Here is a 24,416-nt window from a genome sequence, read left to right as displayed (position 1 = left end):
AAATTACCACTGTTCAACAGAGTGGGGCGCTGTTTAGCTTCATTACCCTCACTGTTATAAATGCAGATGGAAAAATAATAGAAACACATGAGTTTAATGCTTTAGGACCATGTTTATATACATACACACACACACACACACATATATATATATTTATATGTAATTATAAAATATATGTAATTATAATTATAAAGTAATCATGGTTTGACTGTAAATCGTTCGTCTTTATAACAGACTGTGTGCCTGATAAAGATAGAAAAAGACGATAAAAAAACAAACTATAGACATATTAAAAGACATATTAACATATTTACCGGCAAATGAGCAGGTGTTTTATTATTTATTTTATTTTATTTTATTTTTTTTTTTTTTTTTTTGGGGTGGGTGGGTGGGGGGGTGGGGAGGTGGTGTGGGGGGATCTCGTGGGATAGAGGGGAGATGGGGGGAATTTGTGTTTGTGAGTGTGTGTCCACAGTTTGGGTGTTGGGGGTGAGGGTGATGTGGGGGGATTTTGGGTCTGTAAATTACCACTGTTCAACAGAGTGGGGCGCTGTTTAGCTTCATTACCCTCACTGTTATAAATGCAGATGGAAAAATAATAGAAACACATGAGTTTAATGCTTTAGGACCATGTTTATATACATACACACACACACACACACACACATATATATATATTTATATGTAATTATAAAATATATGTAATTATAATTATAAAGTAATCATGGTTTGACTGTAAATCGTTCGTCTTTATAACAGACTGTGTGCCTGATAAAGATAGAAAAAGACGATAAAAAAACAAACTATAGACATATTAAAAGACATATTAACATATTTACCGGCAAATGGGCAGGTGTTTTATTATTTATTTTATTTATTTATTTTATTTATTTTTTGGGGGGGGGGTATGCGGGGGGTGGGGAGGTGGTGTGGGGGATTTTTCTTTTGGGGGGGGGGGGGTGTATGCGGGGGGTGGGGTGGGGGGTTCTTTTGGGGAGGGGGGGGTTAATGGGGGGGGGGGGGTTTCTTTTGGGGGGTGGGGTTAATGGGGGGGGTGGGGAGGTGGTATGGGGGGATCTCGTGGGATAGAGGGGAGATGGGGGGAATTTGTGTTTGTGAGTGTGTGTCCACAGTTTGGGTGTTGGGGGTGAGGGTGATGTGGGGGGATTTTGGGTCTGTAAATTACCACTGTTCAACAGAGTGGGGCGCTGTTTAGCTTCATTACCCTCACTGTTATAAATGCAGATGGAAAAATAATAGAAACACATGAGTTTAATGCTTTAGGACCATGTTTATATACATACACACACACACACACACATATATATATATTTATATGTAATTATAAAATATATGTAATTATAATTATAAAGTAATCATGGTTTGACTGTAAATCGTTCGTCTTTATAACAGACTGTGTGCCTGATAAAGATAGAAAAAGACGATAAAAAAACAAACTATAGACATATTAAAAGACATATTAACATATTTACCGGCAAATGGGCAGGTGTTTTATTATTTATTTTATTTTATTTATTTATTTATTTATTTTTTTGGGGGGGGTGGGGGGGGGTGGTGGTGTGGGGGGATTTTTCTTTTGGGGGGTGGGGGGTGGGGAGGTGGTGTGGGGGGATTTTTCTTGGGGGGGGGTATGCGGGGGGTGGGGAGGTGGTGTGGGGGGATTTTTCTTTTGGGGGGGGGTATGCGGGGGGTGGGGAGGTGGTGTGGGGGGATTTTTCTTTTGGGGGGGGGGTATGCGGGGGGTGGGGAGGTGGTGTGGGGGGATTTTTCTTTGGGGGGGGGGGTGTATGCGGGGGGTGGGGTGGGGGGTTCTTTTGGGGAGGGGGGGTTAATGGGGTGGGGGGTGGGGAGGTGGTGTGGGGGGATCTCGTGGGATAGAGGGGAGATGGGGGGAATTTGTGTTTGTGAGTGTGTGTCCACAGTTTGGGTGTTGGGGGTGAGGGTGATGTGGGGGGATTTTGGGTCTGTAAATTACCACTGTTCAACAGAGTGGGGCGCTGTTTAGCTTCATTACCCTCACTGTTATAAATGCAGATGGAAAAATAATAGAAACACATGAGTTTAATGCTTTAGGACCATGTTTAAACTTTAATCAGCAACCACTGATCATTAAAATGTTAAATGATTAAATCTTGCCTCAGCATCTAGTGACCATTAGATGAGCCATTTACAGGTCCAGTTATTGAAAACTGTGTCAATTTCCAATGAAAATACAATTTTTATTTTCTAGGAAATTAGCAGCTTATACAAACTTTAAATTAAGAGATGTACATGAGAAATTGTTACATGCTTCACAGCACAGGCTGTCCTGCAAACATCTTGAGATTTGTAGGCTGTCCTCAACAGATGACACAATAAAACATCTATTTTATGATCAGTTACTCAGAGTAGAATTGTGTTGGATTACTTACATATAGTTTATTCTTAATGAAGGAATTTTCTTCTACTGAAGAAAAGACCTTGTGTCTGTTCATGAGTTAATTGTGAGTCTGAACTCTGAACAGGCCAAACACCGCCCCCAACCTTATATAAAGCCAGCTGGGATCCTCCACCTCTGTTTGACACTCAGCTCCTCCACATGGAGCCAGTAAGAACTGGAGCACATGGAACAAACATTTGGTAACTGTTGCTTAAGATATCCACACATTCATCACATTCTCTGTGTTTTTAGTGTGTGAGTGCAGTTTTTCACTGTTAACATGTGATTTAAGTGCGAACAAAGACAAGGCCTTCGGGAAGTACTACTCCAAACCCACAGAGGGTGAGACGCACACCATCCTGCACCCGGTCTCTTTTATCTCACAGTAACAGTACGCAGGTTTCTGTACAGAAATTAAACCAGACTTTTCACTGATTTCCAGCTCCGGAGCCGATGGACGTGGAGAACACAGAGAGGAGCGGCTTCATGAAGACGGAGCTATATCAGTGTCAGAAGTGTAAGCAGAGAAAACGTCCAGACTGCAGGACAACATGATGCCGATGTCTCCTGACGACTACAAGGTTTTGGAGCAGTTCGTCGGTCCCAGAGACATCGACACCGTGGTGAGTGCCAACTGCAGATGAACAACTCTGCTGTGTGCTGCTGCTTTAAACTCTGCACGGCTCGCTGACAGAGCCATCCACAGTTTTCACACTCGGATTTCTCCAAAATCCTCCATTTGTTGGGTCATTGTAAATCTTCTGAGACTGAGCTGTGTTTATGGGAAGCTGCAAAAATTAAATTAATGGGCAGCCGTCCCTTTACTTTGAGCACGATATCTCAGTAAGGCCTCGAGGGAATCCCTTCAAATTTAATACAAATATTCATTTGGACTCAAAGATGAACTGATTATAGGTCAAAGGTCACTGTGACAGCACCAAACACATTTACGGCCACAATTCAAGAATTCACAGTCTTATTAACTGCAGCAGGACTGGTCGGTGGAGGCGTATCGATACTACGATTGATACTTTTCTGTTACTTGGTGGTTGTTAACAGAACCGCTCATGTTTTCATTATTTAACTTTGAGTGAGCAACATCTTGAGGAACGCACAGAAAACTGGAAACCGCATCCTCTCTGCCTCTTCATACTCAAACTGTAGAGTTGACTGTGTTCAGAGTTCCTGAAGCAGCAGTCATTTGTTTTTCCTGCTCAGTCTGATCTCTGTCTTCTCAGCTGTAAATCTCGCCGTCTGTCTTTTGTTTTGTTTTTTTGTATTTCTCTTCCTGCTCGGCCTCCAGACCAGCAATCTGATTGGATTTGGAGAGTTTGACGTTCAGGTAGACGCCGCTTCAATCTGTTCCCCTGCTAAACCGCTGCAGTTTAACTCAACTATACTTTACTACACTAACAGCTGTGGCTCTCCCTCCTCCAACACAAGTGTTTGTTTTATTTTTTACACTTATTAAAGCTTGAAATACAAACAGCAGTAGAGAAAATATTTTTACATGCATGCAGAATGAATTTAGGACAAATCTAAAGCGCCTCGGTCATGTATTGTATTTCTTTACGTGTCTGTTGCATGAAATTCACTTGTTAACATAAAATTCATGCAGAAAGATCCCCTTCATTCTTAGAACAATACTCTGGATTTACATTAGAGCTGGAGTCACTTTACTTTGTGTCTTTGTACCTAACAACCTGTCCTTTTCTCTTCTTCTCAGATGAGCGCAGACTTTCCTGACCAGAACTAAAGATGGGTTCACTGCAGACAGGAGATGATCGCAGCTAATTCTGCATACTTATAATAAAAATATGTGAATAAATGTATATGCTGTGATTACTGGTGATTATTGATCACTTGGACATTGTGTATTTAAGTCTGCAAAAACATCTTATTGTGTGGAGCATTCAACCTGAGCTTTTTATTTAAGAAACTGTATCAGTGGCTGTAGTTTTCATCAGTGTTGTAACAGCAATTAAACCACTGTACAACTGAGTTTTTGTTGTTTGTCTCATGACCATAAACCTATAGATTCTATAGGTTCTGTAGTATAGAACATGTTCTTATCACATTATTATGCCAATGTAGAGAATGTGAGAGAGCACACACATGATGATAAATAACACAAGTGTGTGATGTGCAACGACCAACACAGCACACCATACTAACAGAGCTAAATCAGATCAAATCTCGCGCGATCAAACGTGACTTCGACTTTGCTAGTGCAAACTTTATTCAAACGTTGAGAGAATATTATTACAAATGACAGTCAATACAGCGCATGCTCGGATTTCCTCGAGTCCCCTCCCACACACACAACAGGATTTCTGACCGTAAATACCCTAATAAACACGTGTAACATTTGTCAGAGCGGCCGGGGAGCGTAAAATCATTCTTAATCCACCTGAAACCACAGGAAACTCCTGCAGGATCACCGTTAGAGCCATCATAGCGCCACATTATTGTTCAAGGATTTTTACTAAAGATATTCGCTTTCATGGTCAATAAAATGAATTAAACCCATATCCTACCTAACCTTACTGATAGCAGTGTAAAGATGAAACACTAGGGGGCGCAAACGAAAAGCAGAGTTTGACTAAGTTGAACAAACACCTGTCAGCGCCGTGACACCAGAGTGTTGTATGGAGCGGGTTGAAGCAACAGAGAGGGAACAGGAATATTTCATCATAAAGATCGTTTCTCAGCACGTTTTCATTCAAATAAAACATTCTGACCATCACAACTGAATCTGATTTAATCATTCCAACCCTCACATAACTTTTGTTGTGATCTGGCGTTATATAAACTGAGATTGTGGTTAGGGTTAGGGTTAGGGGTGCGGGGGTGCGGGGTGGGGGTTGCACGGGAGGGGGTAGAGGGAAGAGGGGTGGGGGGTTCTTTTATTTTATTTTTTAACTTTCAGGCTGTGGAGCAGGAGACGCTCAAAGAAAAGTTGGCCCATAAACTCATAGCAATCATTTTTAATTGAAAACAGCTGCAGCTTTCTTCTGATTTCTCTGATGATGTCAAGTCAATATTTATTTATACAGCGTCAAATCATAACAGACGTCATGTCGAGGCGCTGTACACACAGAGCAGGTTTACACCGTGCTCTTTATATTATAATATTTATAAGGAGACCCAACAATTCAAACCATGAGCAAGCGTGGTGTGTTCATGAAACGGTCAAAGACTTTAAAGTGGGGATGAAGTCAGTCAGAGTATTACAAGAAACACAGAGCCTTCGGCAGCTCAACACAAACTAAGGTGGAGATCACCTGAAACCCCCCTCTGTTCTCTACTTGACTTGGTACAGTCCAGTCAGACACTTTGTCAGATTTGAGCGACAACCTCCGAGTGTCGTTTGAATCAAGAGAAATACGTGACAAAGTGTTAAATGCAACACAAATATAAAACAAACTGACTGTTCTGCAAACGTCTGTGGATTTATATGTTGTCCGCAGCAGTTCACACAATAAAACATCGATCTTATAGTGATTTATTCACGGGACATTTTGTTTGGGGGAATCACACACGTGTCAGAAACGGGATTCGATTCCCGTGAGACCTGCACAGAGTGAGGTCCAGCCGCCCCCCTCCTCTCCCCAGTGCACTGCCCCCCTCCCCCCACGCTCTCGTCTATATAAGACGCGCCGGAAACAGCGACTTCCTCTTTGACACCCGGCGCGCGCAGACGGAGCCAGCGAGAACTGCTGCACGTGGTACAAACATTTGGTAACTCTCGCTTAAAATATCCACGCATTTATCACATTTTCTGCGTTTTTACTGTTGTCGGTGCAGTTATTAAATGGTTATCTTTCAATTTAAGTGTAAACGTGAGTCTTTTGTTGGCTTACTTTGCAGATTTTGACTAATGCTAGAATCCTTGCAGATTTCAACACCTGCTAGAATCATAGCCTAACCTAACTACATCTGTTTCTTCTCTGTGTTTTTCAGAAACGGGAGGTGAGGAGATACACTCGTGTCTGCGCTGCTGTTTGTTTGGACCTTGTTATTTAACCTTTGTTGCATCCATTCACATGTGTATCTCTGCACCTTTTGTTGCTGCTAGTTCTGCTGTAGCATTGTAATGCTAACGTTAAAGCTAATGTTAAAGCTAATGCTAAAGTTAAAGCTAATGTTAATGTTAAAGCTAAAGTTAAAGCTAATGTTAATGCTAAAGTTAAAGCTAATGCTAAAGTTAAAGCTAATGTTAATGCTAAAGTTAAAGCTAATGTTAATGTTAAAGCTAATGTTAAAGTTAAAGCTAATGCTAAAGTTAATAGTTAACAGTGTAAAACTGCACTAACAACAATAAAAATGCAGAAAATGTGATAAATGTGTGGATATTTTAAGTAAGAGTTACCAAATGTTTGTTCCATCTGCTCCAGTTCTTGCTGGCTAAAAAGTTTCAAAAGCACCTTGTACGCACAAGCATGTTCTATAAAACCAATAAGTCACTCCCTCCCTTCTTCCTGCCCCACCCCCCCTCTGGCTCCTCCTACCTGCCCCTCCCCCGGACTCCTCCTACCTGCCCCACCCCCCCTCTAGCTCCTCCTACCTGCCCCTCCCCCTGACTCCTCCTACCTGCCCCGCCCCTTCTAGCTCCTCCTACCTGCCCCTCCCCCTGACTCCTCCTACCTGCCCCGCCCCTTCTAGCTCCTCCTACCTGCCCCACCCCCTCTGACTCCTCCTACCTAGCCCCACCCCCCTCTGGCTCCTCCTACCTAGCCCCCCCCCCACCTGATCTAGCCCCTCCCCCTAGCTACTACCGCCCCCCCGAACTAAATTATCCTCTCCTGCTACCCCCTAACCCAGACGCTGGCAGTGAAGGGGATTCGAACCGGCCTCTCCCAGACCAGTCGACCATCCGGCCGCTGACGAACCCACTGCACCACCGTGCATCTGATATGAACAGAGCTCCGGGCGTATTTGACATCTTCATTTTGTATGTTGAAAGTGAAAAACTCTTTGTCTCAACCAAGACTTGAACCTGCAACCTCTTGGTTCCCAATCACAACCTCTTGCCTGCAGACAAATCCACTGCACCACTGAGGATCTGATGTGACTAATGCTCGTGGCGCATTTGGCTTCTTCATTTTGGCAGTTGAAAGTGAAAAACTCTTTGTCTCAACCAAGAATTGAACTCACCAACTCCTGATTCCCAGTCCATCTCCTTAACCACTGACCTACAGGGTGAGACACCTGAACTCCTTTTTTCAAGCATTTCACTCTGTGATCTGCACACCAGCCTTCAAAAACTCACTGCCTCAACCAAGAATTGAACTCACGACTCTTGAACATGAGTCAGTGTTCTACCAGTCTGCGCCATCTTGTCAGACAGTGGAGGACTCTTTCTTTAAGCATTTCAGCCTTTCTTTTGCACACCAGCCTTCAAAAACTCTTTGACGCAAGCAAGAATTGAACTCACCAACTCTTGAGACCCAGTCCATCTCCTTAACCACTGACCTATGTGGTGAGACACCGGAACTCCTTTTTTCAAGCATTTCACTCTGTGATCTGCACACCAGCCTTCAAAAACTCACTGCCTCAACCAAGAATTGAACTCACGACTCTTGAACATGAGTCAGTGTTCTACCAGTCTGCGCCATCTTGTCAGACAGTGGAGGACTCTTTCTTTAAGCATTTCAGCCTTTCTTTTGCACACCAGTCTTCAAAAACTCTTTGACGCAAGCAAGAATTGAACTCACCAACTCTTGAGACCCAGTCCATCTCCTTAACCACTGACCTACAGGGTGAGACACCTGAACTCCTTTTTTCAAGCATTTCACTCTGTGATCTGCACACCAGCCTTCAAAAACTCACTGCCTCAACCAAGAATTGAACTCACGACTCTTGAACACGAGTCAGTGTTCTACCAGTCTGCGCCATCTTGTCAGACAGCTGAGACACATTTCTTTGAGCCTTTCAGTGTTTACTTTGAGTGCTGGGCATCAAAACTCTGCAGCCTCTGACCCAAGACCTCAAAACTTCAGAGGAACCGATAACTCTGAACTTCAGTGTCGGTGTGAGCTATAAGGCGACGTGTTGATCAGAGGCTTTTGTCAGACTTTGATTCAAAAATCTCTGCTTGTACGACCCACAACTGAGTCAAATCAACATCCTCAGAACCTAAAGGTTCAGCTATCTCATCAGACCCTTTACACTTATTTCCTGGAGCCTTTGGGAGTTTACAGAGGGTCCTGGACTTCATCAAAATCCGCCACAACTCAAACCCAAGAACTTCAGAGGGGTCATTCCATATCAGATCAGAAAAGGTTGCTGCAGCACCATCTCTGATTTTGTTCAGACATTGACATGAACAGGTCCAGAAAACAAGGCCTGTACACGGCCCACGTTTTCATGTTTTCAGCCTTTGATATTATTCTGTTTTTATAACTTGACAAACACCTTATCTGAGAAGCCATGTTTGGACATTAAGACCTAGTACTATTATCACTGTCTCAGGGAGAAGAGGGAGAGTCTGAACTCAGCTCTGAGAGGGTTTCAGAAGGAGCACTGACATACAGGGTCTGTGTCCACCAGAGGGCGCTAATTCTACTCTTCACAACAAGGCTGCACAGTTGCACACAACAAAACCAATTAACAAATGATTCTATTTAAAACAATGAGGAAAACTTTAACAGTGATGTGTAATCAGTAAAATCAGCAGTGTAGCTGAGGCCATGAGGGAAGAAGTGTTTGTGTGATGTTGTTTGATCCAGAGACACAAAGCAAAGCCAGTGGGTGTGTCTCAGGGAGAAGAGGGAGAGTCTGAACTAAGCTGAGAGGGTTTCAGAAGGAGCACTGACATACAGGGCCTGTGTCCACCGGGGGGCGCTAATGAGCTCAGGTGCTCATGACCATGCTCACCTGCAGTATCTGCAAAGAAAGCAGCCACACTGCAAGTGACAGGCACACAGGGCAGAGAGACAACACAGCGATCTTACAAAGTTTGGTGAAGCTGGGAATAAAACTTGTCAGGATGTTAATGCCCAGACATGGCTTCTCAGATAAGGTGACTTTGAGAGGGTAAAAATAAAAAATATCAAGAGCTAAAAACATATCACAGCATTAGATTTGAACTAAAAGATTTTTAAAAGCTCAAAGCTTCACCAAAACTGATAAGATGGAAGACAAACATGTTCTCAACATGACTGAACCATTAAAGGTTTATTCTGCCTGACCATCTCTTTGTACCTGCATGATATCAATCCTTAGTTTTTCCAACTCAATTGCTGGGTGAGGTGGAGCAGGTAGAGGAGGGAGAGGAGGGAGAGGAGACTTGGGCTGAACCAAGTTGGGCAGTGCAGAGTACAGGGGGCGGGGTTTGAAGTCACAGAAACTCTTCAAGCCACTGAGTCAAGCTACTGCTGAGGGAGTTACCAAAGCCTCATTTCTACTCTTCACAGAAATCCTCTCTCTCTTTTTTTGCACCTTTGTGATATCAATCATTCTTTTTTCTTCAAGTACAAACAAGGCTGCACAGCCGCACACGACAAAACCAATTAACAAATGATTTTATTTAAAACAATGAGGAAAACTTTAACAGTGATGTGTAATCAGTAAAATCAGCAGTGTAGCTGAGGGCATGAGGGAAGAAGTGTTTGTGTGATGTTGTCTGATGCAGAGACACAAAGCAAAGCCAGTGGGTGTGTCTCAGGGAGAAGAGGGAGAGTCTGAACTAAGCTGAGAGGGTTTCAGAAGGAGCACTGACATACAGGGTCTGTGTCCACCGGGGGGCGCTGATGAACTCAGGTGCTCATGACCATGCTCACCTCCAGTACCTGCAAAGCTTTTAAAAGCCTCATTTCAGCATCTGTGGACGTCAGATGTTTGGATCTGAACCAACAGCCTGTTTAAAGGGCTGCTCCTCATCAAGCCACTGGGTCACAAAGGTCAAGAGGTTCTCAGTCTGTATTTTGGAGCGTCATTTCTCAGACTCCAGTCTTACTGGTGGGGTTTAGGCTTCAAGCCAGATTCATGTACTGTATTTTGGTTCAAATCAGCAATGAAATTCTGTTTTATAAATCTGGACTAGTTGCCTCAACAAAAGAATTAGATCCACAGCCATTCTTTAATTACCAGCAGCTGATATTCAGTCATTTTGCAGATGTAATAACCGTTAAAGGTTTGTACTGCCTGACCATCTCTTTGTACCTGCACAATATCAATCCTTAGTTTTTTCAACTCAGTTGCTGGGTGAGGTGGAGGAGGTAGAGGAGGGAGAGGAGGGAGAGGGGACTTGGGTTGTACCAAGTTGGGCAGTGCAGAGTTCAGGGGGCGGGGTTTGAAATCACAGAAACTCTTCAAGCCACTGAGTCAAGCTACTGCTGAGGGAGAAACACAAAGCAAAGCCAGTGGGTGTGTCTCAGGGAGAAGAGGGAGAGTCTGAACTCAGCTCTGAGAGGGTTTCAGAAGGAGCACTGACATACAGGGTCTGTGTCCACCAGAGGGCGCTGATGAGCTCAGGTGCTCATGACCATGCTCACCTCCAGTATCTGCAAAGAAAGCAGCCACACTGCAAGTGACAGGCACACAGGGCAGAGAGACAACACAGCGATCTTACAAAGTTTGGTGAAGCTGGGAATAAAACTTGTCAGGATGTTAATGCCCAGACATGGCTTCTCAGATAAGGTGACTTTGAGAGGGTAAAAATAAAAAATATCAAGAGCTAAAAACATATCACAGCATTAGATTTGAACTAAAAGATTTTTAAAAGCTCAAAGCTTCACCAAAACTGATAAGATGGAAGACAAACATGTTCTCAACATGACTGAACCATTAAAGGTTTATTCTGCCTGACCATCTCTTTGTACCTGCATGATATCAATCCTTAGTTTTTCCAACTCAATTGCTGGGTGAGGTGGAGCAGGTAGAGGAGGGAGAGGAGGGAGAGGAGACTTGGGCTGAACCAAGTTGGGCAGTGCAGAGTTCAGGGGGCGGGGTTTGAAGTCACAGAAACTCTTCAAGCCACTGAGTCAAGCTACTGCTGAGGGAGTTACCAAAGCCTCATTTCTACTCTTCACAGAAATCCTCTCTCTCTTTTTTTGCACCTTTGTGATATCAATCATTCTTTTTTCTTCAAGTACAAACAAGGCTGCACAGCCGCACACGACAAAACCAATTAACAAATGATTTTATTTAAAACAATGAGGAAAACTTTAACAGTGATGTGTAATCAGTAAAATCAGCAGTGTAGCTGAGGGCATGAGGGAAGAAGTGTTTGTGTGATGTTGTCTGATGCAGAGACACAAAGCAAAGCCAGTGGGTGTGTCTCAGGGAGAAGAGGGAGAGTCTGAACTAAGCTGAGAGGGTTTCAGAAGGAGCACTGACATACAGGGTCTGTGTCCACCGGGGGGCGCTGATGAACTCAGGTGCTCATGACCATGCTCACCTCCAGTACCTGCAAAGCTTTTAAAAGCCTCATTTCAGCATCTGTGGACGTCAGATGTTTAGGTCTGAACCAACAGCCTGTTTAAAGGGCTGCTCCTCATCAAGCCACTGGGTCACAAAGGTCAAGAGGTTCTCAGTCTGTATTTTGGAGCGTCATTTCTCAGACTCCAGTCTTACTGGTGGGGTTTAGGCTTCAAGCCAGATTCATGTACTGTATTTTGGTTCAAATCAGCAATGAAATTCTGTTTTATAAATCTGGACTAGTTGCCTCAACAAAAGAATTAGATCCACAGCCATTCTTTAATTACCAGCAGCTGATATTCAGTCATTTTGCAGATATAATAACCGTTAAAGGTTTGTACTGCCTGACCATCTCTTTGTACCTGCACAATATCAATCCTTAGTTTTTTCAACTCAGTTGCTGGGTGAGGTGGAGGAGGTAGAGGAGGGAGAGGAGGGAGAGGGGACTTGGGTTGTACCAAGTTGGGCAGTGCAGAGTTCAGGGGGCGGGGTTTGAAATCACAGAAACTCTTCAAGCCACTGAGTCAAGCTACTGCTGAGGGAGAAACACAAAGCAAAGCCAGTGGGTGTGTCTCAGGGAGAAGAGGGAGAGTCTGAACTCAGCTCTGAGAGGGTTTCAGAAGGAGCACTGACATACAGGGTCTGTGTCCACCAGAGGGCGCTGATGAGCTCAGGTGCTCATGACCATGCTCACCTCCAGTATCTGCAAAGAAAGCAGCCACACTGCAAGTGACAGGCACACAGGGCAGAGAGACAACACAGCGATCTTACAAAGTTTGGTGAAGCTGGGAATAAAACTTGTCAGGATGTTAATGCCCAGACATGGCTTCTCAGATAAGGTGACTTTGAGAGGGTAAAAATAAAAAATATCAAGAGCTAAAAACATATCACAGCATTAGATTTGAACTAAAAGATTTTTAAAAGCTCAAAGCTTCACCAAAACTGATAAGATGGAAGACAAACATGTTCTCAACATGACTGAACCATTAAAGGTTTATTCTGCCTGACCATCTCTTTGTACCTGCATGATATCAATCCTTAGTTTTTCCAACTCAATTGCTGGGTGAGGTGGAGCAGGTAGAGGAGGGAGAGGAGACTTGGGCTGAACCAAGTTGGGCAGTGCAGAGTTCAGGGGGCGGGGTTTGAAGTCACAGAAACTCTTCAAGCCACTGAGTCAGGCTCCTGCTGAGGGAGTTACCAAAGCCTCATTTCTACTCTTCACAGAAATCCTCTCTCTCTTTTTTTGCACCTTTGTGATATCAATCATTCTTTTTTCTTCAAGTATAAACAAGGCTGCACAGCTGCACACGACAAAACCAATTTACAAATGATTCTATTTAAAACAATGAGGAAAACTTTAACAGTGATGTGTAATCAGTAAAATCAGCAGTGTAGCTGAGGGCATGAGGGAAGAAGTGTTTGTGTGATGTTGTCTGATGCAGAGACACAAAGCAAAGCCAGTGGGTGTGTCTCAGGGAGAAGAGGGAGAGTCTGAACTCAGCTCTGAGAGGGTTTCAGAAGGAGCACTGACATACAGGGTCTGTGTCCACCGGAGGGCGCTAATGAGCTCAGGTGCTGATGGCCCTCTGCCATGCTCACCTGCAGTATCTGCAAAGCTTTTAAAAGCCTCATTTCAGGGAATCAAACACCGTATAGACAAAGAACAAACTAAATCTGAGACAGTGCAGCAACCACTCTCTTGGATTGAAACATCTGTGGACGTCAGATGTTTGGATCTGAACCAACAGCCTGTTTAAAGGGCTGCTCCTCATCAAACCCCTGGGTCACAAAGGTCAAGAGGTTCTCAGTCTGTATTTTGGAGCGTCATTTCTCAGACTCCAGTCTTACTGGTGGGGTTTAGGCTTCAAGCCAGATTCATGTACTGTATTTTGGTTCAAATCAGCAATGAAATTCTGTTTTATAAATCTGGACTAGTTGTCTCAACAAAAGAATTAGATCCACAGCCACTCTTTAATTACCAGCAGCTGATATTCAGTCATTTTGCAGATATAATAACCGTTAAAGGTTTGTACTGCCTGACCATCTCTTTGTACCTGCATGATATCAATCCTTAGTTTTTCCAACTCAGTTGCTGGGTGAGGTGGAGGAGGGAGAGGAGGGAGAGGAGGGAGAGGAGACTTGGGTTGTACCAAGTTGGGCAGTGCAGAGTTCAGGGGGCGGGGTTTGAAGTCACACAAACTCTTCAAGCCACTGAGTCAGGCTCCTGCTGAGGGAGTTACCAAAGCCTCATTTCTACTCTTCACAGAAATCCTCTCTCTCTTTTTTTGCACCTTTGTGATATCAATCATTCTTTTTTCTTCAAGTACAAACAAGGCTGCACAGTTGCACACGACAAAACCAATTAACAAATGATTTTATTTAAAACAATGAGGAAAACTTTAACAGTGATGTGTAATCAGTAAAATCAGCAGTGTAGCTGAGGGCATGAGGGAAGAAGTGTTTGTGTGATGTTGTCTGATGCAGAGACACAAAGCAAAACCAGTGGGTGTGTCTCAGGGAGAAGAGGGAGAGTCTAAACTAAGCTGAGAGGGTTTCAGAAGGAGCACTGACATACAGGGTCTGTGTCCACCGGGGGGCGCTAATGAGCTCAGGTGCTCATGACCATGCTCACCTCCAGTATCTGCAAAGAAAGCAGCCACACTGCAAGTGACAGGCACACAGGGCAGAGAGACAACACAGCGATCTTACAAAGTTTGGTGAAGCTAGGAATAAAACTTGTCAGGATGTTAATGCCCAGACATGGCTTCTCAGATAAGGTGACTTTGAGAGGGTAAAAATAAAAAATATCAAGAGCTAAAAACATATCACAGCATTAGATTTGAACTAAAGTTTCACCAAAACTGATAAGATGGAAGACAAACATGTTCTCAACATGACTGAACAATTAAAGGTTTATTCTGTCTGACCATCTCTTTGTACCTGCATGATATCAATCCTTAGTTTTTCCAACTCAGTTGCTGGGTGAGGTGGAGCAGGTAGAGGAGGGAGAGGAGGGAGAGGGGACTTGGGCTGAACCAAGTTGGGCAGTGCAGAGTTCAGGGGGCGGGGTTTGAAGTCACAGAAACTCTTCAAGCCACTGAGTCAGGCTCCTGCTGAGGGAGTTACCAAAGCCTCATTTCTACTCTTCACAGAAATCCTCTCTCTCTTTTTTGCACCTTTGTGATATTAATCATTCTTTTTTCTTCAAGTACAAACAAGGCTGCACAGCCGCACACGACAAAACCAATTAACAAATGATTCTATTTAAAACAATGAGGAAAACTTTAACAGTGATGTGTAATCAGTAAAATCAGCAGTGTAGCTGAGGGCATGAGGGAAGAAGTGTTTGTGTGATGTTGTCTGATGCAGAGACACAAAGCAAAGCCAGTGGGTGTGTCTCAGGGAGAAGAGGGAGAGTCTGAACTAAGCTGAGAGGGTTTCAGAAGGAGCACTGACATACAGGGTCTGTGTCCACCGGAGGGCGCTAATGAGCTCAGGTTTGGACTGCGGCCCAAAATTGAGGTTAAACCACTTCAATTTAGATTTTTTTAATTAAGCTTTTTATAATTTAAAGAACAGGTTATAAAAGTTGTCATCATGTTACCGATCTGTCATCCTATGCATGTTTATCTGCAGCTGTATGCATACACTGTCACATGCATCGTCCATCAGATGCACAGCACAGGCTGTCCTGCAAACATCTTGAGATTTGTAGGCTGTCCTCAACAGATGACACAATAAAACATCTATTTTATGATCAGTTACTCAGAGTAGAATTGTGTTGGATTACTTACATATAGTTTATTCTTAATAAAGGAATTTTCTTCTACTGAAGAAAAGACCTTGTGTCTGTTCATGAGTTAATTGTGAGTCTGAACTCTGAACAGGCCAAACACCGCCCCCAACTTTATATAAAGCCAGCTGGGATCCTCCACCTCTGTTTGACACTCAGCTCATCCACATGGAGCCAGTAAGAACTGGAGCACATGGAACAAACATTTGGTAACTGTTGCTTAAGATATCCACACATTCATCACATTCTCTGTGTTTTTAGTGTGTGAGTGCAGTTTTTCACTGTTAACATGTGATTTAGGTGAGAACACAATTCTTTTGTTGGCTAATTTTGCATGTTTTATATACACTAACATCAATACCTGTTTCTAGTTGTTGAGTAAAAGGAAATGAAAGAGATACACTTGAGTCTGGGCATAGTTCAGTCAGGAACAACTGAGCTTGCTCTAGATTGTTTGTTGAATCCAGTCACAGGTGTATCTCTTCATTTTGTGTTAATGAAGAACTTGAAACAGGTGTAGATGTCAAGTTATCCGAAGAAAAACTGCACTGACAAAAACACAGAGAATGTGATGAATGTGTGGATATTTTAAGCAATAGTTAACAAATGTTTGTTCCATGTGCTCCAGTTCTTGCTGGCTCCATGTGGAGGGGCTAAAAAAATGTTTAAAGTTCCAAAAGTATATTTCAAAACAGTCTCCTCCCCCTTCCTCTACCACTAACCCATGCTCCAGATACTGGTATGAGGGTAGATTTAAACCAGCCACACCCAGACCAGTATGACTTTTCAGCCATAAACAAATCCACCACACTAGCAAGCATCCTTCACATTGGAAACATCTCTCACAGTGCTTTTCAGACTTCAGTTTGTGTGTTGGACCTCAAAAATTTACTGACTCACGCAAGAATTGAACTCACAACCTTTTAACTCCCAGTCCATCTTCTAACTGACCAAGCTACTTGGTTAGACAAAGGGGTTCACTTTTTAAAAGTTTTTCAGTCTTTCCTTTGTTCACCAACCTTCAAAAACTCACTGCCTCAACCAAGAATTGAACTCACAACCTCGTGAACACAAGGCACTGTTCTACCAGTCTATGCTATCTTTTCAGACAGTTAAACCCTCTTTATTTGAGCCTTTTAGTGTTTGCTTTGAATGCTGGTTTTCAAAACTCTGCAGCCTCTGAGGATCGAACCCAGAACCTCTGAACTTCAGAGCAGTCACCTTACTCCCTAAGCTACCGCTTTAGATTTGTTCTTTAGAGTACTTAAGTCTTTTGTCCTTGTGTTTGATTTCAAAATTCACCAAGATTTGAACACTGAACCTTGAAACTTCAGAGTAGCACTCTAACACTGTGAGCTACTTGACCAGACACTGCTGATCTGTAGATCTTAAGAGTCTTCAAGTCTTCACTTTAAGTGTTGGGTGTCAAAAATTCATTGAGTCTTGTAAGAATTGAACTCACAACCTCATGATTGCAAGTCAGTCTTTTAACCATCAGGACTATCTGATCAGGCAGACAAACAGGACCTCATTGACTATTTGACTGTTTACATTGGATGCTGGGCTTCAAAACTCACTGTTAGGCCTGAGAACTGAACACAAAACCTCCAAATATCAGAGGAGTCACCTTACTCCCTAGGCTATCTGGTCAGAGACACTTAAACAGCACATGGAAATAATAAAGGGTAGATGCTATCCATTGTAATACCACATTCATCCACAGGAGGGCAGTCATACTTACTTGTTAAATGAGTTACAGAGGATTATCCTGCCTCATCATCATGCTCTGCAGATAAACCACAGGCCTTAATTTAATTTAGATTATTTTAAATTAATTTAATGCTTTAACTAAAAAAGAAATTTAATTTAGGTATGAATAAAATGAAATAATGTAGAAACACACACATTATATAGGGCAGATGCTCTCCATTGTAGTACCACATTAATCCACAGGAGGGCAGTCATACTAATTTGTTAAATGAGGACTTTTGACTGTTTTGACTAATTTGTCTTTTAACTCTGTGATGATGATTGTTTTGTAATTTTAATTTGAAATGTGAAATTCGATTTATTCTTAAGTTTCTCCCTCAAGATGAATTTTAGCATTTTCACTTTTTAAAGTCTGTTTTTTAGAGTTAATGTTGTTATCTGCCTGTGGATTAATGTGGTTTTACAATGGAGAGCCTCCATCCAGTAAGTAAGTATGACTGCCCTCCTGTGGATTAATATGGTATTACAGTGTAAACTCAACTGTAGTTTGTAAGAACGATCAGTATCTGTTGTAGAGCTTTCAAACACATCACTCAGTCTTCCTCAGCAGATAGCAACAAGTCAAAAAAAAACGGAGGCTGCTTTAGATTGTGATCTAAAAGACTTGTTCACTGCTTTTGTCTTAAAAGTAAAACATGTCCAGTTGTTGACTTAGACATTGTTGATAGTTAACCTTTGTTGAATCCAGTCACAAGTGTATCTCTTCATTTTTTATCAACGAAGAACTAGAAACAGCTGTAGCTGACCTAGGTTAGGAAGTTTAGCTATAGCATGCAAGATGAGCTAACAAAGGAATCAAGTTTTCCCCTAAATTACATGTTAACAGTGAAAAACTGCACTGACAACAAACAGTAAAGACACAGAAAATGTGATGAATATGTGGATAATTTAAGCAACAGTTACCAAATGTTTGTTCCATGTGCTCCAGTCTCCCTGGCTCCATGTGGAGGGGCTAAATAATAAAATGTTTGCAGCTCCATAAGCATCTGCATATTCCAAAACAGTCTCCTCCCCCCAAATCCCTTTGCACCGCCCACCTCCTCTAGCTCCTCCCCTTTCCTCTACCACTAACCCATGCTCCAGATACTGGTAACAGGGTAGATGTGAAGCAGCACTCCCGGACCAGTACAACCTTTCAGACACACACAGAAACACATACATAAGGCAGATGCTCTTTATTGTAGTACCCATTTAATAGGCATACTTACTTGTTAAATGAGGACTTTTGAGTGTTTAGAAAAAAAACTCATTTGTCTTTCAAGTCTGTGATGTTGATTACTTTATAATTATAATTACATATATTTTATAATTACATATATGTATATATATATATATGTGTGTGTGTGTGTGTATATGTGTGTGTATGTATATAAACATGGTCCTAAAGCATTAAACTCATGTGTTTCTATTATTTTTCCATCTGCATTTATAACAGTGAGGGTAATGAAGCTAAACAGCGCCCCACTCTGTTGAACAGTGGTAATTTACAGACCCAAACTCCCCCCACATCACCCTCATCCCCAACACCCAAACTGTAGACACACACTCACAAACACAAATTCCCCCCATCTCCCCTCTATCCCACGAAATCCCCCCCCCCCCAAAAAAAAAAGAAAAAAAAGAAAAATCCCCCCCCCCAAAAGAACCCCCCACCCCACCTCACCCCCCGCATACACCCCCCCCCCCAAAAAAAAAAAAATAAAAAAAAATACAATAAAATAAAATAAAATAAATAATAAAACACCTGCTCATTTGCCGGTAAATATGTTAATATGTCTTTTAATATGTCTATAGTTTGTTTTTTTATCGTCTTTTTCTATCTTTATCAGGCACACAGTCTGTTATAAAGACGAAAGATTTACAGTCAAACCATGAGCACATGAGAACATGGCGTGAAGTTAACTATAAAAAGACCGTTTGTCGTCTTGTTATTCGCTTACGGCCATACCACCCTGAACACGCCCGATCTCGTCTGATCTCGGAAGCTAAGCAGGGTCGGGCCTGGTCAGTACTTGGATGGGAGACCGCCTGGGAATACCAGGTGCTGTAAGCTTTTACACTTCTTTACAACCAGCAGAGGGCGCTGCTGCTGCTGCTGCTGCTGCCTCAGAGGAGACATGGTTGTGGAGCATTCACTGACCAATTTGGTCAATTGATGAGTTTCTTAGTTCACCCCCCTGTGAAAAATGCTGTTGAAATGATTTACAGTGAGGCAAACGAAAAGAGTAAAATAGTTTATTGTATCAGTAAAGATCAACATAAGGCACACATACAGTATCTGAGGGTAGACGTCACACCAGTGTCAGTATCTGTCTTTTGCTTTCATCCTACACCACCTCCCCTGTTCATACCACCATGTGACCATACAGCAAAATACACCATTACATCCAGTTTGTATCTGCAGGGCTCACAGGGTACAAGTCGTTCCAGCTTGGAGAGGCTGGAATTGATGCAACACATGGGGTTGCACGTGGGTCAAAGTCTTTTATTTCTGAAAACTAATGTCTTTGGTAAAAAAACATTTTACAATGATGTGTTTGAAGCTAGTCAGCTGGTAAAGTTGTAAAGACCAAGCGGGAAGTTTTAAGTCCGTCCATCTTCTTTGCGGTGGCGGCATCCTGACAAACATTTTCCAGCTCCTCCTGGAGGATCCTGAGGCGTTTCCAGATGACCTGACCAGATTATATAACAACGTGATAAAAACAGTTCTGTAGGTTTAAGGTTGTGGGACAGTGAGTCTACATCATCAAAAATCAACAACAACTGAGTTGTACAGTGATTTAATAGCTGTTCCAACACTTATGAAAACTAAAACCACTGATACAGAGTTTTACATGATACCTCCACACAATAAGATGCTCATATCTGACAGTAGTTTAACACCACCTGCACCAGCTGAATCCCTGCAGTAATTGCAGCGTATATTTGTTTACACATTTTCATTAAAAGTGCTGAATCAGCTGTGATCATCTCCTGTTTGCAGTGCAGCCATGGATGTAGAGACAGCTGTCACTGGATTACTGTGACCCTGAAGAAAAGTGAACTGTGCTGCCAGGCCGCCGTTCGACTCCTCCATGTTCATGACTTTGGTGTTTGTTCCCAAAATGTTGAACTTCCGAAACCTGACGTTAGACAGATCAATAAGTCAGGACAAGTTAACAATAATTTATTCAACATTTAATGTGAGAAGACGGTTTTTCCTACTGAATTCTGATCACTCACTGTTCTAATCTGAGTGTTTTATAATAAATCATTTTCAAATTTGTATAAATGGTTTGGACACGTACCCTTTCTTCTCTGTAACAACCCTGAGGAAAAGGCTCACTTGTCAAACATGGCCTCGACTCCTGCAGCTTCATCAGGAACCTGAGTGAAAAGAAAACAAGATGCTCGACTGAAACAGGAAGTTGATCTGCAGCAACAACTTTGGATTTAGTGACATTTACATGAGTAATAGACACAACAGACAAAACAGGAAACTACAGGTTGAATTAACAACCTAACAACCTGTGTGTTGTTTGAAAACACTAAGCTTCACATATCTGCCTGTGTAAACAATTTTGAGATAAGAGTAATGCCGAACTGTAGATCAGTTAAAAACACTTAGAAGTCATTAAAAACCAGCGTTCATCTCTGATATCCAGCCAGGAACTCTGAAAATCTAAAAAAAATCTGAATGGAGTTTGGTGTGTTTGTTACAGTGACGGCACTTCCTGCTCCAGAAGCCGGCGATTATGGGTAATATACACCGTTCGGCTGCTTGTTTTTGTCTCTTACTGGAGTTTGACAGTGAACTGGACGCCTGTTTTAATCACCAGCGGTCTCTGTGGGTGGGCGGGCGTGCAGGACTGTCTCTCTACAACCAGAGAGCCACACACACATTTTAATAATCAGTAACAAGGCGATCAATAACTTGTGTGTAAGGGGTTCCTTACTTGGAGAAGAGGTTGTTGAGCTCCAGAGCTCGGGCCTCCAGGAAAGCTTTCTTCTGTGTGATGGAGTCGCTGTCGTAGGTGAACTTCTGCTCCAACTCCTGAAGCTTCTTCAGGTGCTGACACACCTGCTGGAGGCTCTGCTACTGCTGTGAACCTGCAGGAGGAGGAGGAGGAGGAGGAGGAGGAGGAGGAGCAGGAGGAGGAGCCATCATATAGACTTGAGGGTGGGGCCTTCACCACACACCTGTACATTACTGAATCCACAGATATTATCTCATCACACTTTACTTTTATCAAAGAAAATTTGTTTATACATATATGGGCAAAAATAAACTACATGTATGCAATCCTCCACAATTTAATAATAGTAAATTAAAGTTACAGGTAAAACAGTTTTCTCAAGGGTGTGCAACTCATCTGATCCAATATTTGTCCTTAATGTAATGTTGCTTATAACACCAGGACTAAACAGCTTTACAACACAGACAACACCAGTGTTTTTTTAATGTGATATGACAGATGTAGCCTTCAACCGTTTTACTAAATTCACAGTTTAACATTCAAAAGAATCATAAGAGGAGCCTGTTAAGTATCTTTCCTAATTCAGTTTCACATCTTAAACAACATCTCAACCATCTTCATTAATATGAGGCTCCACACACACTCAGACACACACACACTAGTGAGACTGGCCTATCATGAATAAGACAATAGGTAATATTTTAGTATTTGTGGGCCGATAAAAATCACCTGATACTTTTTATTTTAATTGACAGTGGATTATTCTTAAATGACAGCGTCACTGGACCACAGTGATACTGAGTATGTTTGGTTCAGTTCAGCTCAGACTCAGCGTCATGTGTGTCCTGAAAAAAAAACAAATAATAATTTATACATCAGATTTCACAATAAAGCCTGGAAAGTGTTGACTTGCACTACTCCACCTGGATTTTTCAGAGATATCAGCACGTGATCGTTAGTCAACCTGAAGCTTATGCAAGCTCGTCTTATTCAACTTGAGAGAGGAGGAGACTGATCCTGGCACACAGAGAGCATTTGAGCTAATAACACTCATTCACTCATGACCAAACTGAGGACCACAAGGCCACAGCAGCAGCAGCCACACACAGATACCACTATCAACTGTATGAAAATGCAGGTGCAGATAGAGAAGTGTATGAGGACAATGAACCATTTATTATCTCCATTGTCTTTGGTGGTGTAATATTGTATCATCACTCAAAGAAGATGAAACACTTTGTTATTTGAATGAAGAAAAGACCTTGAAGGCATCACATCTTAACAGAGACACTGTAGGTCATACACAGCTGTGTATTCACTACTTGCTTCACAGTTTAGTTATAAAAGTATTCTCTTTACCTGCTCTCTTTATCTTTGAAAACCCAGTGTGGAAATAATTTCCCGTCCACAGTTTATAAACATGCTCATGTGGACCCATGACATTTAAAGTTTTAAATGAAAGAAATTCTCTGAGACATAAAGTCGGTTACAGTGAGTTTATTCTCTGAGTGTGGCAGAAAAGGAAAGCTGCTTGTTTGAATGAAGACAAGCAGGGTACAGCAAAGACATGCAAGGTAACTGAGTGAAGACCATTCCTTTATCATTATCATTATTAATATTACTATTATCATTATTTTATCAAGCAAACAGAAGATGAATCTTGAAAAGCGCATCCACAACCTCATTAACATCACACTTCAGATTTTTACATCATAGCAGATGCTTATGCAGGCCTCTCTGCACCGATAAATTTCACAGGTTGATTATCTTTACACTCAAGTGTAATGTATGCGCTGCGAGGTACAGTGGTGTAGGCGCACTTAGTATTTGCTTTAAGTGTACAGTCAAGAATTGCAAACTTTTCTTTACTTTTTGTTTGCCCAACACTTTTTGCACAGACATCATTGACTGACGGCTTGCCATCCACAATGAAGGTAGTTGAGTGCTTGCATATTCTCCCCAAATCAGCAAGCCCCCTGCTGTTCAATAACTCTGTACAATCTTGCGGATCTCCTGCCCCAATGACATGCTCCTGATTGAAATTCTGAGCGAGCACAGAGGCAGAGAGCAGCACCAGCAGGAAACAGGCAAACTGGATCTTCATGATTTACTGGTGAGAAAAAAAACAGAAGAAAACTGTTCTGTTTAAGAAGATAGTGGCACAAGTGACAGTGTTGCAGTGACTTAAACAATATGGTCTTTGAAAGAGCAGAGCTTTTCTTTATGAGTCTAATAATTTGTTGTAAATGTAAATCCTATCAGAAAAGTTGAGACAGAAGAGATCAGCTTCTCCTCACTGTCCGTGTTCCAGGTTTTGTTTGACTCCAGCTCAAATAACAAAAACTGACTGGTTTTCATTCATTCAGCTGATTTGATGACACATATCTGACTGAGGCTCAGTGTGGAGGATTCAAACCACCAAGCAGTCAATAATACGTAAAACAAATTTCTCAATAAAGGCTTCTTACCTTGTAGAAGGTCGGCTGATGAGTGGTTGGTCGTCTGATTCACTCTGTGGTCCAGGCAGGAGTCGTCGTCTGAGGCTCCAGGTGGTGAGGATGTCTTCAGTGAAGGAGATTCTCTGAAGCTGCAGCCTGTTTACTCTGAGTTCATTATATTGTGTCCAGGTGGACGGGAACGCCTGCTCGTTTGAATGAAGATGAATATTTATCTGAACAGAAATCAGCCTGAAATCATTCTGAATGTGAGATATCTAAGTGGATCATGCAAAATAAACATGTCAGACAGGTTCACAGAATCAGGATCACACCACGTATGGTGCCGCCCACATCTGGACAGTGATGAATTCTTCATTGTTGTGGCTGCACAGTTCAAAGTATTTAACACTAAATATTAAATATGTCCACCTTATTTAAGATTATCATCATTAGTTTTTCTACTGTAAAAATTGTTGCTGTGTATAAAAGGACAACAATTCAGTTGAAGTGGATGCAAACACAAGTTTAACCTTTTAGTCTTTGTTTCAAATCAAATCCAAAAACCAGGACAACAACCCAGGATCATAGCAGTTACA

The 24,416-nt window shown here is 42.2% G+C and overlaps 3 long non-coding RNA genes and 1 other non-coding gene across 4 annotated transcripts; 2 read left to right on the top strand and 2 right to left on the bottom strand.

Moving 5' to 3' along the window:
* The first annotated feature begins 2,585 nt into the window (after positions 1-2,585).
* Positions 2,586-4,443, top strand: LOC108892890 (uncharacterized). The gene is made up of 5 exons (XR_001962551.2): positions 2,586-2,640; positions 2,733-2,782; positions 2,883-3,063; positions 3,744-3,782; positions 4,167-4,443. It is a non-coding gene; the product is annotated as an uncharacterized LOC108892890 (long non-coding RNA).
* Positions 4,444-19,360: 14,917 nt separating this feature from the next.
* On the top strand, positions 19,361-19,479 carry LOC127139159 (5S ribosomal RNA). Its single transcript, XR_007809153.1, has one exon. It is a non-coding gene; the product is annotated as a 5S ribosomal RNA (ribosomal RNA).
* Positions 19,480-19,645: 166 nt separating this feature from the next.
* On the bottom strand, positions 19,646-21,548 carry LOC108892887 (uncharacterized). The gene is made up of 3 exons (XR_001962547.2): positions 21,362-21,548; positions 20,714-20,792; positions 19,646-20,548 (listed from the first exon to the last, which is right to left on the bottom strand). It is a non-coding gene; the product is annotated as an uncharacterized LOC108892887 (long non-coding RNA).
* A 1,315-nt stretch (positions 21,549-22,863) lies between these two features.
* Positions 22,864-24,015, bottom strand: LOC127139133 (uncharacterized). The gene is made up of 2 exons (XR_007809087.1): positions 23,851-24,015; positions 22,864-23,492 (listed from the first exon to the last, which is right to left on the bottom strand). It is a non-coding gene; the product is annotated as an uncharacterized LOC127139133 (long non-coding RNA).
* Between the last annotated feature and the right edge of the window lie 401 nt (positions 24,016-24,416).

Source organism: Lates calcarifer, linkage group LG7_2 (genome assembly GCF_001640805.2).
Source record: "Lates calcarifer isolate ASB-BC8 linkage group LG7_2, TLL_Latcal_v3, whole genome shotgun sequence".
Classification (NCBI taxonomy): Eukaryota; Metazoa; Chordata; class Actinopteri; family Centropomidae; genus Lates; species Lates calcarifer.
The sequence above is the reverse complement of the archived record's forward strand: the minus strand, read 5'-3'. Positions and strand labels throughout refer to the sequence as shown.